At 43.2% G+C, this 21,128-nt stretch overlaps 1 long non-coding RNA gene across 1 annotated transcript in view; it reads left to right on the forward strand.

Annotated features, from left to right (window-relative positions):
- The first annotated feature begins 327 nt into the window (after window positions 1–327).
- LOC132817906 (uncharacterized) overlaps window positions 328–21,128 on the forward strand; it is a 226,171-nt gene continuing 205,370 nt past the window's right edge. The window contains exon 1 of the long non-coding RNA XR_009644931.1: window positions 328–367. This is a non-coding gene — a long non-coding RNA (uncharacterized LOC132817906). The remainder of the gene's footprint in view (window positions 368–21,128) is intronic.

Here is a 21,128-nt window from a genome sequence, read left to right on the forward strand (position 1 = left end):
CATGACATACTACTGCTGAACGTACACTTTATTGCTTTATTTAATGGCCAGTAAAAATTATCACCATGGCAACACTTTAGGATATAATAGCTCAGTGTAGCTGAAAGCATTCAAATGAAAGCTACAAATAAGATAAAAGGAAAATGAGTTTGCATTTTGCTTAAGCTAGATATCCATATGTTTATTGGAATGGAACATACCATGAAGCACTAGGTTAGTTAATTGTGGGAGAAGGAGGGCTTGTTTCTGAGCCAGACGAGAGGCTGCTCTGTAAAGCCACAGGATCACAGAATTGTTACAGTGCAGATGGAAGCCATTCGACCAGATCCCCCAGATGAATAGAATTTGTTACAGCATCATACAAAAGGTACAATTTGACCAAACCAATACTGATTAATAAGAACTTGAGAATGAACTTAATGCTCAAAAGATATATGTTGCGAAAATCCATCTGTTTAGTGCCACGTGTTCATTTAAAGTGGCTTCATTTTGATTGTTTTCTTGCAGGAAATTCCTTGCAGGCATCTTACTTGCTAATATACAGATCAGTATTAAACTCCCTGTCCCTCTTGACCCTCTATTTCCACATTGACATATTTCTCTATTATGCAATGTTTATAATAGGATGCATAAATCTATCTTCACCCAAATCCTTTATCCTTGTCGAAGCGAAATCAGACATTACTGGAAAATCTCAGTAGGTCTGGCAGCATCTTGTATTATTGGATTGGATTCCCTACAGAGTAGAAACAGGCCCTTCGGCCCAACAAGTCCACACCGACCCTCCAAAGAGTAACCCCCCCTCCAGACCCAATTCCCTCTGTTTAATGCACTGTGGGCAATTTAGAATGGCCAATCCACCTAACCTGCACATCTTTGGATTGTGGGAGGAAACCCACGCAGACACGGGGAGAATGTGCAAACTCCACACAGACAGTCACCTAAGGTGTGGAGAGAAACCAGAGTTAACATTTTTGGTCTGGTGACTCTTCTTCAGAGCCTCATTCTTTTTTAGTTTAAATGCATTTTGCCCTACTCTGATCATATTTGTGGGTGCAAATGGCATTATGGCCTTTGTTGCGCATGTGCAGGAGCAAGAAAGCCTTATTGTAGCTATACAGAGCCTTGGTAAAATCACACCTAGTGTATTGTGTGTGGTTTTGGTCTCCTCACCTAAACAAAAACATACTTGCCATTGAGAGCGTGCAGCAAAGGGTTACTGGGCGCATTTCTGGGATGGCAGGTTTGTCATACCATGTGAGATTGAGTCAACTAGCCCTGCATTCCTTGGAGTTTAGAAGAATGAGGAAGGAAGCTAACTGACACTTAGAAAATTCTGACATAGACAGTCAGGCTGGGTACTGTTTCTGCTGGTTGTGGTGGTGGAGGGGTGGGGCAGAGGGAATCCAGAACAAGGTGGCATAGATATAGAATCCCTCCAGTGTGAAACACACCCTTCAGCCCAAAAGGTCCACTGTGACCTTCTGAAAAGTAACCCACCCAGACCCATTTCCCTACATTTACCGCAGACTAGTGTACCTAACTTACACATCCCTGAACACTATAGGCAATTTAGCATGACCAATTCACCTGACCTGCACATCTTTAGATTGTGGGAGGAAACCAGAGCACCCAGAGGAAATCCACGCAGACACGGGGAGAATGAGCAAACTCCACACAGACAGTCACCTGAGGCAGGAATTGAACCTGGGTCCCTGGCGCTGTGAGGCAACGATGCTAACCACTGAACACTAACCATCATGTTGCCCTGCATTTCTCAGGATACAGGGATAGGCCATGTTGGACTGAGATAAGGAAATTTTCTTTTCACTCAGAAGGTAATGAATCTATGGAACTCTAGCACAACAGGCAATGGAGACCAAGTCATTGATTATTTTAAAAATGTAATGGATTTCTAGAGGCTAAAGGCTTGAAGATGATTAGGGAGAGTCTGCGAGCATGGCTTTGAGGTAGAGGATTAGCCATGATCATATTGAATGATGGAGTGGGCTTGTTGAGATGAATTGTCTACTGCTTTATTTTCTAAGACTCTATGCATTTTTATACAGTATTTCTATATTTTGTCCTTTCCTGTCACACTATGGTTGCCATTGACTCTATTGTGACCCTGTATTATTGCCTTGTCCCTTCTCTTTAACTTCTTAAAATTTTCCTTATGTTAACCTTACTCTACTCCACACCCCCCACCCCTCCACAAGCCCCCACCCCTTCACAACTCCCCCCATCTCTCCACAACAACCCCCACCTCTCCACAAACCCCCACACCTCCACAATCCCAAATTAGTTTAGAGGCCTCTCCACATCCCTATTACACAACTCATCGGATCGGTGGACCCAACACGCTAGCAATGTTACAGTTCCCTCTTTCGCCCAGAACTGGTGCCATTGCCCATGAACCAAAACCTACTTCTCCCACACCAATCTTAGAGATAATCTTAGAATACAATCTTAGAGACATGTATTCCAGTCTCTGATCTCATTTACCCTATGCCAAATTTCTCATGGCTCAGCAGAGATCATTACGTTTGAGGTTTGGCCTTTCAGTTTAGCCTCTGTTCCCTCAGCAGGATCTCTTCCTGCATCCTATCTATGCCACCTATATTCCTGTCTACCATGATGATTGGATTCTTCCGCTTCCTGCATAAAGTTCATGCCCAATCAAAGAAGATGCAACGGAGCTTGCTTTTGGCTGCAGAGAACTGAATCTATTCTCCTAACTATGCAGATCCCTGCTACAACTACATTCTTTTCTCTTTCCATCATTTGAATAGCACACAGTACGACCATGCCATGGTCTGTTTGCTCATTCATCCTCTAAGACCTGCTTTCTTCCACATAAACTGAATGGTTGTGAAATATGTTTAATAGTTTCAAGGGCCGAAGCTCCCCATTGCTACCTTTTGGGCTCCCATATCTGCCCCCATTACTACCACACTGTGAACAAGGACAAACTGTATCTACCCTCACGGGTATTGCTACCTCCTGGTACATAGTGTCCAAGTAACATCTCTCCCTGATTCAATCCAGTATCTGAAGGTTGGAATTCAAGTCATCAACTTGGAGCTGAAATTTCTCAAACTACAGCCACATGTTACAGATGTGGTTGTTATGGCTCATACTGACCTCCATTAGCTCCCACATGCTTCATCTGCAAAACCTCACCTGTCCTGTCACCTTTATGTTTTGGTTAACTAATTAAGTTTCAAGTTTAGAAATATCACACAGTTGTTATCTGTTGTTCCACTAAATAGTTTAACTAATGAGGCAATACATTTAGTGTAATATTTACATCTGTCTAGTACCAATTTAAAATATTACCCTCATCAAGAGGGATAACATCCTGAAATGGACTAACCTGACACTTAAACACTCACCTAATTAATTCCTTTGAACCTCACCAGCTACTGAGGTTGAAGAAAAGCATATAGTGAAGCATCTCTTTTCTATCCTATCACGAATTCCTAAGTTAGCAATTAATTTTTGTTGTCTCCACTTGCGTTTCCACTCTCCTTGTCTTCCCATATTACAACAATGACTGCACTTGAAATGTCCCTGATTGGCTGTAAAGCAGTTTAAGGCATCCTGGGGTCATGAAGAGTTTTTTGTAAATGCAAGATTTACAAATACAGTCAGAAGGTAAGGCTTACCAGATGCCTCTTAGTTCAAGACTTCCTAAAGTGGCCCTGGGACTCCAAGTGGGGTAACAGGCTGATATTTTGAGTTTGTGATCTCTAAGGCAGTAATGGTTATCATGGAGTTCTGACCAAATTATTGCAGCCATGCTCCCAACCTAACAGGCACATGATGTCAGAAACCCCAACCAGCTCATACTGGTCACTCCCCCACCTCATTCTCCCTGAAGGATTGTAACAACTTTTCAAGCCTTGAAATGGGATCACACTTGGAAAAGAACTACGGATGTTGTAAATCAGAAACAAAACCAGAAGTTGCTGGAAAAGCTCAGCAGGTCTAGCAGCATCTGTGAAGAGAAATCAGAGTTAAGATTTTGGGTCTGTTGACTCTTCCTCAGAACAGTTCTTTTTTTTAACACTGGGAAAGTCTGGAAGGCACTGCCTTAGTGAACACATGGACCGTGCTTTGTACTGAGGCTATATCTATCTATTACAGTCTGTTTGGGAAAATGCAGTTTTTAAGCTATCTTTATATTCATATATTCTTTAAAATTCCTTTTGAAAACACCTTATGGGAGAAATCAGTTTGTGTACCACTGCTTCTAGTTGTATCAACATAGATATAATGACATCAATGAAGAACAACATGTGGTCTATGTGTCACTTAGGAAATTGGTCTTGTTTGGACAATTCTGCCTGTGGGAAATAACATGTGAAGGGCCTAAATGGCAAATACAGGTCAATATTGGGTTTTGTGTCATTAACAAGCCTTTGATTCTCAATATAAAATGTTTTGTGTTTATCCTATGGTGCAACATTGGTGTCTTTAGTGGAAAAAATAATGTCTTCATGTAATTGTCCATAATATGAATTATTTCAGACATTATTAAAAGAAGTAGGAAAGCTACATTCACACAAATAAGGAATGTTTATGGCTAACCATGTTTGACACTTGGTGTTAGGTAGGGCAGGTGTAAGAAATTGATCTTTTTTAGTCCTAAAAGTGAAACAGCTTATTGGTGGGTTGATCTATCATGCTGGGGAATGTGATTAGTGTTTTGGCACAGTTGGACAGGCAAGGGTTAATAAAGGATAGTCAACATGGCTTTGTCATGAGGAGATCACATCCAACAGGTTTGATTTAATTTTTCGAGGTAGTGATTAGGACGAGGGTGGCGCAGTTGATATAGATGTTTGGATTTCATGATTTGGAGGTGCTGGTGGTGGACTGAGGTGGACAATGTTAAAAATCACACAACACCAGGTTATAGTCCAACAAGTTTATTTGGAATCACTAGTTTTCGAGGGACTGCCTCTTCATCAGGTGGTTGTGGAACTAGTAGGTGGCACGGTGACACAGTGGTGGGCAGCACGGTGACACAGTGGTTAGCACTGCTGCCGGGTTCAATTCCCGCCTCAGGCGATTGACTGTGTGGAGTTTGCACGTTCTCCCCGTGTCTGCGTGGGTTTCCTCCGAGCGTTCCCGTTTCCTCCCACAGTCCAAAGATGTGCGGGTCAGGTGAATTGGCCATGCTAAATTGCCCGTAGTATTAGGCAAGGGGTAAATGTAGGGGTATGGGTTGGTTGCGCTTTGGCAGGTCAGTATGGGCTTGTTGGGCCGAAGGGCCTGTTTCCACACTGCAAGTAATCTAATCTAATCTAATCTAATCTACTTGAGGACCAGAAGACACAGAATTTATAATAAAAAGGGTTACAATGTCATGGAGATGTAATGATATATTAAACAAATTTTAGATTAAGTCTTTCATCTTTTAGAATGGGATATGCTTGTTTCAGTTCTTTAATATGCAAATCCCAGAACTCCTTTTAAATTACATTCTCAAGATAGCTTCAGCTTTTTAAACAATAGGCTCAGCTCAGACAATGCATTAAAAGTGTGAGGTTAAATTCTGTCTGTATTCCAAACTTGAGTCAGACTGGTTCTAGTTCTAAAGTGGGACTTCTAGAATCTTACATGGATTTATGCAGTTTTTGAGCAAAATTAAATGTAATTCTGTAAATGGACTTCATTAAGCCTTATGACAAGATCTCACATAACAGACTGGTCAGAAAGGTAATGGACATGGAATCCAGGATAATTTGACAAATTCAATCCATAATTAGCTTAGTGACCAGAGGCAGAGTCTGATGGTTGAAGGTTATTTTTAGGGAAGCTTGTGTCCAGTGGCATATTTCAGGGTTCAGTGCCACTGATCTCTTGCTATCTGTAATATATATTAATGGTCTGGATATGAATGTGAACAGTTTGATCAATACATTTACAGACGAATGAAAATCAGTGCTCTGGTAAACACGGAGGAGGGAAATATTAGTCTACAGGACATTATAGGCAGGCTGCTCAGATTGGCAGGACAGTGGCAAATGGAATTTAATCTGGAAAAGGGTGATGCAATACAGTTTGGGAGGATGAACAAGGCAAGGGAGTACATGATGAACACAATATACTGGAATGTACAAAGCATTAGAGGTAACTTGATGTGTGTGTCCACAGATCCTTGAAGGCAACAGGTCAGGTTGATAAGGTGATTAAATGAAAGTATGGGATATTTGCCAAAAGTCTTTTCCCTGGGGTCGGGGATTCCAGAACTAGAGGGCATAGGTTTAGGGTGAGAGGGGAAAAATATAAAAGGGCAACCTTTTCACACAGAGAGTGGTGCGTGTATGGAATGAGCTGCCAGAGGAAGTGGTAGAGGCTGATACAATTGTAACATTCAAGAGGCATCTGGATGGGTATATGAATAGGAAGGGTTGGAGGGATTTGGGCCGGGTGCTGGTAGGTGGGACTAGATTGGGTTGGGATATCTGGCCGGCATGGACAGGTTGGATTGAAAGATCTGTTTCCATGCTGTACATCTCTATGATTCTATGATTAGTCGAAGAATTGAATTCAAGACAAGAGAGGTTTTAATTGAGCTGATAAAGTGTTTGTTAGACCTTAGATAGAATATTGTATTTATCTCAGATTGCCACACTATAGAAAGGAAGCCCACCTTCAAGTTCCCCTCCAAGCCACTCACCATTTTGATTTGGAAATATATCGCCATTCCTTCACGGGTTGCAGGGTCAAACCCCTGGAATTCCCTCCCTAATGGCATTGTGGGTCAACCCACAGCAGGTGAACTGCAGCGGTTCAAGAAGGTAGCTCACCACCACCTTCTCAGGGGCAACTAGGTGTGGTCAGCCAGCGACACCCACATCCCACAAATTAATACCAAAAAAAAGAGGATGTACCAAAGATGTGCAGAGGAGATTTGCCTGGATGTTGCCCGGGCTGGAGCAATTCAGTTATGAAGAGATACTAATAGGGTTGGTTGTTTTCCCGAGAGCACAGAAGATGGAGAGGGGTGCCTGAATGAGGTGTACAAAATTATGAGGGTAATAGATTAAGAGGATAGATAGCAAAGATTGTTTGCGACTAGGAAAGGGTCAATAATCAGTGACATGGATTTAAGGTTAAAGGCAGGCTGTTTAGAGGGGATTTGAGCAATATTTTTAAAATCTAGAGATTGGTTGATATTCAGAATTCACTGCCAGAAAGGGTGGTAGAAGTAGGAACTATTAAAACATTTAAGATGTATTCAGATGAACACTTGAAGTGCCACAGTATTGAAAGCTATTGGCCAAGTGTTGGAAAGTGGAATTGAAGTAGGCAAAGGTATTGCTTGACTAACGCAGACGCAATGGGCTGAAGGGCCACTTTCCAACTTTATGAGTAAAGGCCATAAGCATCATAAACTGCTTGTGTTCCCAAGATGATAAATTCTTGATCTTATCTGGGCTGAGTGAAGGTAAAAGAATTTCCACTGGGAAAGAACGTAAGTGAATGTATAGTCCAATCATTTTTGTCCACAGATATATTTTCTTGATAGACATGATTCCACCTTTTTTCTGAGTTGACTGTGTAATTTGTCTTCAGTGAATTAGCCAAACATCAGTTGCTGCATTGAACTTTTTCTTCACCATCAGAAGTCTGAAGATATTCAGATTATATTATACAAAATCACAATGAACAACCTTAATCCTTATATTTTGCTGCAGCTAAGTAGTCACAATTGGAATGACATCTCACTTTTCTGATTATCTTCAATATTGCCTAATAAATATTTAACTTTTTGAAGGGGTTGGAGATCACAATAATTGCTATTTATTTTAATATGATTAACTCAGACATTACTTCATGTGAACTCTGCTGTCCGAGAGAAGATTAAATTTTAGTTAGTTTGCAACAGATAAATTCTCATACCATATATTGCTAATTACCTACGCTTCTCTGATTCTCTCTATTGTTATACACTTCATTGTTCCTGCAAGGTATTAACATTCCTTCAACAGTGTTTGATCCCACTTTATGGAGGAATTCAATGCCACACATTAGGTTGGGCCTTTGGCTGATAATTTGTGACTCACACAACTGCTTAATTGTGGACATTGTTTAACACATTGCTGCTAACTGCCAGACTATGTTAATTAGCAAGCAAACTAACTTGTTTACTGTAATGTTTCCTACAGTGATGACTTAACAACTGCAATAGAATGTTCTAAAGTATGAAAATTAGTGGTGGTCTAATTGAAATATATTAAAGTCTTATAGGGCTTGTAGGAGCTGAGAAAAGGTTTCCCCTAGCTGACAAAGTTAGAATATGGGGTTATAGTCTCAAGTCAGTCCTGAGATAAGGAGAATTTTTTTCATTCAAAGGATTGTGAACCTTTGGAATTCTCTACCCAAGAGACTGAGGATATGGCTGAGCATGTTCAAACAAGAAGTTGATTACATTTTTGGGTAAAGACAGAATTAAGGGATATGGGGATAGCGCCGGAAGGTGGAGTTGAGATCGAAGTTCAGGGATGATCTTGATTTACGTCTGCTCCAGTTTCTTATGAGTTCATTTCACTTAAAGACATTTTCTTTATGTTTTTCCCTCAGCATAAACAAAATGGTAGGTAGCCTTCAATAAGCAACAATATAGGATTTGTTTATAAAATTCTGAGAATTTGGAGGGCAGAGGTTATCTAAGATACCTAAATAATAATAGGTGTTTCAGTTATTTAACGTAGTTGCTCCAAGAATTAGTTGTCTAGTTATCTCAAAGCTGCCTTTCTGGCCTCTTAGCAAAACAGTTGATAAGCTTCTTTTGTGTTGAACTTAAGTGCTTGAGGCAAGTTAGCTATTAGCTAATGAATGGACGACAAACAATTTTTGTTAGCATAGTAGAAGAACAAATCTGCTTAATCTGTTTGAGACTGTTCAATTTTTTTTGTTTTAACCTTAAACAGGCAACTTTATTTTTGCCATCATTAAAGATAATATTAATGATTAGTACAATAAAATAACTCCACAGAGACCAGTATTCCATCATCCTGATGAAGGCATTATGCCCAAAGTGTCGATTCTCCTGCTCTTCGGATGCTGCTTGACCTGCTGTGCTTTTCCAGCACCACATTCTCAACTCTGACCTCCAGCATCTGCAGACCTTAGTTTCTCCACCATTTATTCACACTTACATAGTACTTGACACTGGTCTGGCTTCCTCAGAGCTGGCTCTCAGAGTGAACAGGAATCCTTGTTTTTATATCTGTCAGCCGGGGCTCCCTGATTGGATCAGGTAAACAACCTCAATCAGGGAATTCATATTCTATGAGGCGTACTTGGTTGACCTTGTTATAATCACTACTTACCTCCTCCTCTACGTCCAGGGACGTAGGCTGTTCTTTCTCTTGTAGTCTCTCCTGGGGTGTTTTCACACCAGGTCCAGTACCTCTGGCTCCCTGGCAGCTCAGTGTTTAGTATTGGTGCCTCACAGTTCCAGGGATCCAGGATTGATTCCACCTTAGGATGACTGTCTGTGTGGAGTTTGCACATTTTCCCCTCTATCTGTGTGGGTTTCCTCGAGTTTCTTACCACAGTCCAAGGTATTTTGAAGAAATAACAAAGAGGATGGATGAGGGCAGAGGTAGATGTGATCTACTTGGACTCCAGTAAGGCGTTCGACAAGGTTCCCCATGGGAGACTGACTGGCAAGGTTAGATCTCACAGAAATCAGGGAGAACTGGCCATTTGGACACAGAACTGGCTCAAAGGTATAAGACAGAGGGTGGTGGTGGAGGGTTGTTTTTCAGACTGGAGGCCTGTGACCAGTGGAGTGCCACAAGGATCAGTGCTGGGTTCACTTCTTTTTGTCATTTATATAAATGATTTGGATGTGAGCATAAGAGGTACAGTTAGTAAGCTTGCAGATGACACCAAAGTTGGAAGTGTAGTGGACAGCGAAGAAGCTCAGATTACAACAGGATCTGGACCAGATGGGCCAATGGGCTGAGAAGTGGCAGATGGAGTTTATTTCAGATAAATGCGAGGTGCTGCATTTTGGGAAAGCAAATCTTACACTTAATGGTAAGGTCTTAGGGAGTTTTGCTGAACAAGGAGACCTTGGAATACAGGTTCATAGCTCCTTGAAAGTGGATTCGCAGGTAGAAAGGACAGTGAAGAAGGTATTTAATATGCTTTCTTTCATTGGTCACACTATTGAGTACAGGAGTTGGGATGTCATGTTGCGGCTATACAGGACATTGGTTAGGCCACTTTTGGAATATTGCGTGCAATTTTGGTCTCCTTCCTATCGGAAAGATGTTGTGAAACTTGAAAGGGTTCAGAAAAGATTTCCAAGGATGTTGCCTGGGTTAGAGGATTTGAGCTTTAGGGAGAGCTGAACAGGCTGGGGCTGTTTTCCCTGGAGCGTCGGAGGCTGAGGGATGACCTTATGGAGGTTTACAAAATCATGAGGAGCATGGATGGGGTAAATGGACAAAGTCTTTTCCCTGGGATAGGGGGCTTCCAGAACCAGAGAGCATTGGTTTTGGGGTGAAAGGGGAAAGATAAAACAAAAGACCTAAAGGACAATGTATTCATACAGAGGATGGGATGTGTATGGAAGGAGCTGCCAGAGGAAGTGGTGGAGGCTGGTATAATTGCAACATTTAAAAGGCATATGGATGGATATATGAATAGGAAGGGTTTGGAGGGATATGGACCGGCTGTTGGCAAGTGGGACTAGATTGGGTTGGGATGTCTGGAAGGCATGAACAGGTTGAACCGAAGGGTCTGATTCTGTGCTGTACATGCAAATGACTCTATGACTCTATATGCATATTAGGTAGATTGGCCATGCTAAATTGCCCATCCAGGGATGTTCAGGCTAGATGGATTAGCCATAGGAAGTGCAGGGCTACAGAGGTAAGGTAGGGGATGGATCTGGGTGGGCTGCTCTTCGAAGGGTTGGTGTGAACTCGATTGGCTGAATGACCTGCCTCCACAATCTAGGGATTCTATGACACCCCTATGATACTCCATGACACTTTCTAGGATGACTCAGCCTTGTGGTGTATACCAGATTATAGCCGGCCTCTAGTGCTCAGGGCTTCTCGAAAGAAATCTATCGTCTTCTTCAGGCAGTAATGTCATTGAGACTACGACATCCAACATGTCCAACTCAGACTCCAATGGTTCTTTGACACTAGACAGATGGGTGTACCCACTAATTCTGACAGCCTTTCCAGCTGTTCTGAGGGGCCAGGTATGTTTTGTTCCTGCACTGTTCGCGGGTTTGTAGATTTTATGTGGTCCACAAGTTTCTTCGGGATCTACCTGAACTTTTTACCCCATGGGACCTGACCTTGCACTGACCATGTCTTTTAACTGTGCTGGGCCATTTCCATGGTTTTGGCAATAATTTCATCCTCTGAAGTAAACCGTCTGTCCTCCTTAAAGGAGTCTTGTGTTCCTGATGTTGTTTCAACTGCACCCCAGCCCCCAGGCCTGGGAAGATCAGATTTAACTTGGTGTGGAGTTACTTTCCCCATTAGCAACTCATGTAGTTGCATGAGAGGTGGTCCCATAAGCAAATAGGAACTGGGGCAGCTTGGTGTTGAGTGAAGCCATAAGCTGTTTCTTTAAGGCAAGAGTGAGGACTGCAGGTGCTGGAGTTTAGAGTCAAGATTAGAGTGGTGCTGGAAATGCACAGCAGGTCAGGCAGCATCTGAGGAGCAGGAAAATTGACGTTTCGGGCAGGAGCACTTCATCCGGAATGAGGCTGGGAGCCTCTGGGGTGAAGAGATAAACGGGAGGCGGTGGGGCTGGGGAGTTGGTAACTGGGAGTGCAATAAGTGGATGGAGGAAGGGGTAAAAGTGATAAGTCGGAGAGGAGGGTGGTACAGATAGATGGGAAAGAAGATTGACAGGTGGGACAGGTCATGAGGACGGTGCTGAGCTGAAAGGTTGGAGCTGGGGTAAGGTGGGGGAAGAGGAAATGAGGAAACTGGTGAAGTCCACATTGATGCCCTGCGGTTGGAGGGCCCCGAGGTGGAAGATAAGGCGCTCTTCCTCCAGGCGTTGGGTGGTGAGGGAATGGAGATGGAGGAGGCCCAGGACCTGGGTGTCCTCGGCAGAGTGGGAGGGGGAGTTGAAGTGTTAAAACTTAAAACTTACGACTTAACAACAATCTCAGTTTGTTCAATACATCGCATCAGTTGTATGATACTCTGATCGTTTGCTATAAATTCTGTGTCCTATGATCTTGCTCTACTAGCTACCTGACAGAAGAACAGTGCTCTTAAAGCTTGTACTTCCAAATAAACCTGTTGGACAATAACCTGGTGTTGTATGATTTTTAACTTTGTCCACCCCAGTGTACGTGGAGGTATTGCATGTTAGCACCAGATCTCACTTGGGATCACAGTGTGCCAACACAATGATAGCTGCTTCTTTACTTACCCAAAAGCTACATTTTGGCTATAAGACCATTTCCAAGGCTGCCCCTCTGTCAATAACAGATGTAAGGGTGCCAGGATGGAGGTCAGGTTACGTCTGAACTTTCCATAACCATTCATCAATCCAAGAATGCTTCAGTACAGACATTGGAGCCAGGGTATCTTTGATTGCCCTCACTTTATCTTCCAACAGTTGTAACCCAGTCTTATCGATTCTGTAGCTGAAATAGGTCCCTTAGCGGGCCTGGAACACACATGTCTCCTTTCTAAGGCATATACCCACCTTGGAGAAACATTAAAGGACTATTCCAAGTTCTCTCAGTGCTCTTTATTGGTCTTCCCTGGTATTGGAATGTCATCCTGATAAATGGTGACCTGGGGTGGACCTTGTAAAATGTTCTCCATTGTCTGTTGAAAAATGGCACAAGCTGATGACCCCCCAAATGGCAGTCTTGTATAATTGTAGCATACTTCTGGGAAATGCCATCTAACAACAACTGCAGGTATGCATGGCTCAGGCTCAGCTTTGTGAAGGAAAGACTCTATATGAACGAACCAGCTGTGAGAAGTGGTTTATCGACTCAGCGGGCTTCACAATCGGTACTGCAGGAGCTGAGTTAGCCACAAACCGGACTGGTTTGATATTCCTGATGAAGGGCTTATGCTCGAAACGTCGAATTCTCTATTCCTGAGATGCTGCCTGGCCTGCTGTGCTATGACCAGCAACACATTTGCAGCTGTGATCTCCAGCATCTGCAGACCTCATTTTTTACTCCTGATTTCTGCCTCTACTAAATGGCACTGGGTGAGCCTTGTAGAATTGTGGAATTGCTTCCTATTCAAGATGCAAGTTGGCCTCGGCTCCTTTGATAGTTCCCAGACCTTCTTGGAAAACCTCCAAGTATTTAATTAAGACTTCACTCAGGCAGCCATTTTCTAATTGAAAATATTGAGCCAATCAAGGGGAATCTTTCTCAACCATCAATCTTGGGCTCAAACCTTTTACTACAATCAATGGTAACTAAACCAGCTACTGGTTCCCCAGTATAGGTTCTCAGCCTGGCAGAGATTGTGCATAAACTTACGGGTTGGAGTCCAGATGGAGTTTTGTAAGAGACTGGTTCTATTGGGGTTCAGCTAGTAGGTGCTTTTGCATGGTTATATTATTAATCCAACACACCAAACTCTCAGCATGTCATTACGGGCTAAACCAAAGATGACCAGCCAGTCATCTTAATCTTATCAAAATTTCTGACACAAATTGCCCTGGTTCTCGAACTGCTGAATGGAACCGATATCATCTCAAATTTAGAAAAGGCTTGGGATTGTAATATTCTTTAACTAAATCCATCAGCGTTTGAAAGGTTTTCGTATTGTTGCGTCAGGAAATCACATTTAGTTTGAGGGCAAGAGAAATGGATTTAAGATCAGGGTTTTGAACTTCAATAAGTTCAATTACATGGGCATGAGGACAGAATTACCTCACGTGAACCGGCAAATTAGGACTGTTACAGACCTCATTACCCCTGGAAATCTTCCCCCCACTGCCTCCAACCTTATAGTCTCCTAATCCCAAACAAACCCACTTCTATCTCCTTCCCAAAATCCACAAAAAATTGTATATGATGGTAGGCCAATTGTATCAACCTGTTCCTGCCCCACTTTGCTCATTTCTTCCTACCTTGACTCCATCCTCTCTCTACTTGTCCAGATCCTGACCACCAACATCCCCAATTTGCTGATGGCCTCCACCATGTTGGCAATTTCCAGTTCCCTGGCCCTAAGTGCCTTCTGTCCGAGGAGCAGGAGAGTTGATGTTTCAGAATAAGACCTTCATCAGGAATGTGGAGCTCTCTAACCGCAACAAGGATAGAAACCCCCCTGATTCTCACCTTCCATCCCTCTAATCTCCAGTTATGGCGCATCATCCTCTGCCACCTACAGTCAGACCCCACCCCAGATATATTTCCCTTGCCATCCCTATCTCCGTCCAGCAGACAGCATTCCCTCCATGACTCTCTTGTTAGGTTCATGCAACCCCTCCACCCCTTTACAAACCCACCCTCCACTCCCAGTGCCTTCCCTTGCTGCCACAAAAGGTGTAGTACCTGCGCCCACACCTCCCCCCTCACCTCTGTCCAAGGCACCTAAAGTTCTTTTCAGATCTCGCAAAGATTTTCCTGCACATCCAAACACCTCATCTACTGTGTCTGTAGCTCGCAATGTGGTCTCCTTTACATTGGGGAGACAGGACGCCAACTTGTGGAGTGTTTCAGGGAACATCTCTGGGACGCAAGCACCAAACAACCCCACTGCCCTGTGGCCAACCACTTCAATTCCCTCACCAATTCCACCAAGGACATGCAAGTCCTGGACCTCATCCACTGCCAAATCCAAGCCACCTGATGACTGGAGGAAGAATGTCTCGTCTTGTGTCTTGGGACCCTTCAACCACACGGCATCAACATCAACTTCACCAATTTTCTCATCTCCCCTCCCCCACCACATCCCAGATTCAACCCTCCAACTCGATACCACCCTCTTGATCTGTCCATCTGTTCTACCTATCCATCTTCCTTCCCAACTATCTGCACTACCCTCCCCTCCAACCTATCACAATCACCTCCCTCCTGCATTCACCTATCGGCTTCCCATCTATCTTCCACCCCATCTATCCCCACCCTCCTATTTATCTCTCAGCCCCATATACTCCCACATTCCTGATGAAGGGCTTATGAAATGTTGACTCTCCTGCTCCTCAGATGCTGCCTGACCTGCTGTGCTTTTCCATTGCCATACTTCTCGACTCTCTCTTACATTTATCGTCCTCGCTTACTCCTAACTGCCTCCTGTTCGCCACGGATGTCCGATCTCTTTAACCCTCCATTTCCCACCAGGATGTCTGAGAGCTCTCAGCTTCATCATTGACCAGAAACCTGAGCACTCCCCATCCACCATCACTTCTCCACCTCGCTGAACTTGTTCTCTCACTGAACAATTTCTCCTTTAATTCATCTCACTTCTGCTAAACCAATGGAGTGACTACGGGCACCTGCATGGGCCCCAGTTATGTCTGTCTCTTCATAGAATCATAGAATCCCTACAGTGTGGAAATAGGCCTTCAGCCCCACAAGATCACACTGACCCTCCGAAGAGTAACCCACCCATACTCGTTCCCCTACTCTATTATCCTATATTTACCCCTGACTAATGCACCTAACCCACACACCCCTGAACACTATGGACAATTTAGCATGGCCAATTCACCTAACCTGCACATCTTTGGATTGTGGGAGGAAACTGGAGCACCCGGAGGAAACCAATGCAGACACGGGGAGACTATACAAACTACACACAGACTGTCACCCGAGGTTGGAATCGAACCCAGGTCCCTGGCAATGTGAGGCAGTTATGCTAACCACTGAGCCACCATGCCACCCCTTTCTGGGTTATGTGGAGCAATTCTTATTCCAGTCCCACACCAGCCCCCTTTTTCTTGGTACTTTGATGACCGTTTCAGTACTGCTTCATGCTTCTGCTTGGACCTTGAAAAATTTGTTCATTTTGACTCCAATTTCCACCCGGCTATTACATTCACATCATCTGTTTCCAAAACTTTCCAACCTTTCCTTGACTTTTCTGTCTCCATTTTGGGGAATAAACTGTCCATGGCCATCCACTACAAAGTCACTGATTCCCATAACTACCTTCACTACAGCTTTGCAAGACTTCCATCCCATTCTCCTGCTATCTGTTCAGATGATGCCATCTTCCAAAATAGTGCTGCTGACATGGCTTCCTTTTTCCTTAAAATGTGATTTCTCACATTTGACAGGAGCCTCAACTGCAACAGCGTCATCAGGTTCCCTTCTTCCTCACGTTTCATCCCATCAGCCTCCTTTTTCAAAGAATCATCCACTATTTCAGACAACTTTAGCAGAATGCCACCACTAAATACATCTTCCCTTCACTCCCTTCACCTGCATTTTGCAGGAATTGTTCCCACTGAGACACACTAGTCCATTCATCGACCATCAACATCACAGCACCATTCCATGTAACTGCAGAAGGTGCAACTCCTGCCCCTTCACCTCCTCCCTGCTCACCATCCAAGGGAATAAACAGTCTTTCCAGGTGAAGCCGCATTTCACCAGTACCTCCTCCAATTTTGTGTATTGTATTCGCTGCACCCAGTGTAGCCTCGTCTACATGAGAGAAACTAAATGCAGACTGGGTGACCACTTTGCAGAACATGTCCAATCCGTGTGCAAGCCTGACCTGGAACTTGCTGTAGCTGGTCATTTTAACACAGCATCCTGCCCACATGCCCATGTGTCTGTCCTCATAATGCTGCAATGCTTCAGCGAATCACAGCTCAAACTGGAGGAACAACATCTCATCCTCAAACTGGGCAGTTTACAACCTTCTGGGGTCAATACTGAGTTCAAACACCTTCAAATTGTGTTACCCATTCCTTCTTTCTTTTAGCTTTGCTTGTTACGTTCTCTGTCCCCCTCTCTCCTCTGCCCCCATTCCAGGGGACTGTCTGTTCTTTCTAGTCCTGCAGGTGGACACACCATTGTTCTGCCATTCTCACATTCTGATCACTTGACCTGAACTATCAACATGCTTTTTCCCCCAGCCACTCTACACCCAATCCCACTATTGCATAAATGCTGCCCTCTCCACACTTCAGTTCTGATGAAGGGTCATCTAGATTTGGAACCTTCGCCTGTTGCCTTCATGAGTGTTGCCTGACCTGCTGTGATCTCCAGCAGTTTTAGATTTCAGTTCAGATTCCAGCATCTGCAGTAATTTGCTCCTACGTTAAATTGCTAGGATCTGCCATGACCCAAAAGACCTGCTAAAACTTTGTCTTCCAGGTAGTTGAAGTTAATGAATTCCAACAATTTAGCAGATGGTTTGCATCCTGTTGTGGAAGGCAGACAATAGGAGAAGCGAGTACAAAGATCTTGCACAGAGCGATATAAAAAAAAGCCTTGACATTGCCACTGCAGCAAATCTTTCAGATCTTGCTTGGTCTTGTGTGGTTTATGTATGATTCCATGAGAAGTATCCAAATTCATCACTCCTGCTATAGCCCGTAAGATTAAAATTATACCTATGCATTTGTTAGTATATTTCAGGATCACATTATTGTTAAGGTGCCCACTGTTGGCCCACTGTTCCTGCACTGATTCTATTCCCTAGTGCCAGTTTCTTGCCTTTCCCTTGCACGTCATTTTTATTCAAATTATCATCCAATGTTAGCTTGACTGCCTCAGTTGAACCTGCCTACACCACATTTCCAGGCAATGTATTCCATACCCTAATTACTCACTATGTGTAAAGGCTTTTTCCTTACATCATCATTGCTTCTTTTGCATACCATTTTTATTTTATGTCCTCTCCTCTTGTTCCTTTTACAGGAAACTGGAGCACACTATCCAGCTCGCATATGATTTTGAGAATCTCTTAGCTTTCTTCTCTTCAAGGAGAACAGTTTTAACTTCTTCAATCTATCCTCTATCCTGGTCCATCCACGTCGATGCTACAGACAAGAAATGATTTGGAGTTGCCAAATATATAGTTTGGCTATAACTTGGTGTGGTGTGATTTTTGTACACCCCAGTACAATACCGGCATCCCCATGCCCTCCCATGCACCACCAGCAGCCCCTGCCCTGATTATATGTTAAGTACACCCCTACTTCAGCACCCATGTATCCTCCGTAATGCAGTTGCTGCCTCCAGTCCTCAGCATTGAGTTCCCCCAACTTACACACCACAACTGTACTCTTGTAACCCCCCTCCACTCTGATACCCCAGAACTGAGTGTGGCCCACTACCCAGACTGTAATGAGGTGGAGCTTCTGATGCTGATTGTCTCAAGGTGGTGGCTGACCAAGCCACCTTATTGTGAGTGGAGAAGGTTGTTTGTGTCTAACTATTGAGACCCCCTAACTGACGGAAGTCCCCTTTGTGTTGACTGGAAACTACGCACATTTGGCTTTAAGACATAGTCATTTGGTTGATACACATTCAGTGTGTTTGTCCTGTAAGCTGCTAGCACATGCTGTAGGTGTTAGATTGACATAGCACAGTGCCATACAGGGACATGTCCAAACCTTTGACTGATCACTGCTGACAACCATGACAAACGCCTGGCTTTGTGACAGTGTTAGGCAACAAGGACAAGACAGAGTTACTGTGAGCCTTTAAGGGCCGGCTCAGGAGTAAAGCACCAAATGGAAAGCTGTGAGCATCCAGTTAGGCATAAAGTGAGTGAGTGCTGAGAGAGTGAGCAAGCAGCCGTACCCGGAAAAGAAAATGTCCTGGGAGCAGCATTCCAGGGAGAGGCGCTGGTGTGCTCCAAATTGCAGCATCAAAGTGGATTGGAGAAATGCCACGATGATGGCATGAGGAATGCCAGTGGGTGTGAAGTTCATGTAGACACTGCCCAATGGAGTGTGCTCTGGGACATTAATGCGCGAAGTTTGTAGGAGCAAGATATGAGCTGTAGTTGCCAGGTAACTGCTCAGGCTTTCATTTTGGGAATTCTCGGCATCAATCCAGTGGCTAGATGAATATTAATATATATTTATGAGATGAGTTCAGGTAATAATAAAGGTGATAATGAGCAAACGTTCACATCAATAGGCCACATGTTGCTCACTAGTGGGATTCTCATCTTTAAACACAGGATCTGGTTGGAAAATGTGACACCCGTTGACCAACATTATTGTACACACCATGTTCTCAGTTAATTAATTAATATTTCTCTATCGCACTTCAGTAGAAGGAAGTGTTGTCAGATCCAAAGCAAAGCCATAAAATGCACCATGTATGGGGGTAATGACTGTTCATCAACTTGTGCTCAAAACTTTGCTGACAGTGTTAACACAATTGATGAACAATCACTGATGTAAAATATTTCTGTACACATGTGCTCCCAGACCTGTTGAGTATTTCTAGCATTTTATGTGTTTATTTAGTGTTTGTCCTCAGAAGGTAGCTGTTTAATGGAGCTATTAAAATGTTTCCATTTACCTCAACTTTGGAATCAATATCTACCAGTTGTTACATGCGAAGCTTTGTTTGCTTCAAGGCTAGTTGCAGAAGTTTATTTGACCTCCTAAGGAGATTGTTCCCGCTGAAACTATGTTAATTGGCTTAACTTCAGCATTCCTGGGACTGGACGCACAGATTTGCCAGGTTTGAAATTAAAAAGGGAATGTGGTTGTAACGGTGGTGAGTTTTAAGCACTTTTAAAAAGCAAACTAAACTGAGAGGCCCTTTGGCTCAGTTGTTAGCACTGTTTCTCACCTCTGAGTCAGAAAGATATGGGTTAAAATGCAGAGAATTAAGGACACAGTCGAGACTGGCAGTCCTCCAGTGCAGCCATTGGGGATTGCTGCAATGTCTAAAAGTGGCACTGTCAGATTTTTACCAGGTTTTGGGGACAGGTTAGGAAATCGGAGTCCCGATAAGATGGAAGGCTATGGGAGGCATCAAGAAGAGACTAGCATGGAGGTACTTTCATCTTCGTGTTGCAGCCTCAGCAGTGGCCACTTCTAATATGGCTTGCAGTTCAGAAAGGAAGGTGACCACCCTCAACAGGTTGGTGATCTCTGTAATTTTACCTTAATTCCACCGACAATTAAATAGTGCAAGAATCCCATCATCCCCCCCAGCCAGGGTTAGTGTTCACTTTCAGCCACCTGCCTGTTTAGTTTTGTTTTTATAAAACATCAGCCATTGTCTTTCTGATGGATGTAAAAGGTCCCATGGAACTTTACAAAGGAATGTTGGTTATTCTCCTTAAACGTCCATTAACTGTTCTTCCAGCAACATCACCAGGGTAAACAATGTCAAATGCTGCAGATATTGGAATTCTGAAATAAAAACAGAACATGCTCACTTGGGAAAGAAGGAAGAGGCAGAGACTTTGAGGAAGTATTTATACTTTTTGTCACAGTAGGAGGCAGAAAAAAAACCCCAGCTGGATAAATTAAGAAAAGCATGAGGTAAAAGGAAGAAATTTAAAATAATCTCATTCACTAGAGCAAAGGCACTGACAAAACTAATGGGACTAATGGCTGAAACGTCCCCTGCGTCTAATCATTACAATAATAATTTGAATCTAATAATTGTCTTAGGGTCTTAAAGGAAGTTGATGCAGAGATAACAGATGTATTGGTTGTAGCATTCAAATGTTCAAGTTTCAGAAAAGTCCCATTGGGCTGGAAAATTTCAAATGTAGCATTAACAGTCAGGAAAGGAGGGAGGCAGAATGCAGGAAACTATGAGCCCATTTGTCTAACAGTTAATGAGAGAAAATCAGGAAGTAGAATCAGTGTGGCTGGAGATTAGGAATAGCAAAGGTCGAAAAACACTGGAGAACATTGACGGAACATTAACCAAGAAGTTATTGGAGCTTGTAAGAAAGACACTGTGATAGTCATGGTTTTTTTTTTAATGTTCATGAAGACTAGACTCATCAAATCATCAACAGTGTTCTGGAAAATGAGTTTGAGTTTGTAGAATACTCTCATGCTAGTTTCCTTGAGCAATGTGGATGGGACTCACAAATGATAAAACTATTTGACATCAATGAAACAGGTTAATTAATGATGCCATAGTAACAGATCCACTAAGAAATAGTGATCATAATGTAATTGAATTTCATACT

The sequence above is a fragment of the Hemiscyllium ocellatum genome, chromosome 8 (assembly GCF_020745735.1).
Source record: "Hemiscyllium ocellatum isolate sHemOce1 chromosome 8, sHemOce1.pat.X.cur, whole genome shotgun sequence".
In the NCBI taxonomy this organism is placed as follows: Eukaryota; Metazoa; Chordata; class Chondrichthyes; order Orectolobiformes; family Hemiscylliidae; genus Hemiscyllium; species Hemiscyllium ocellatum.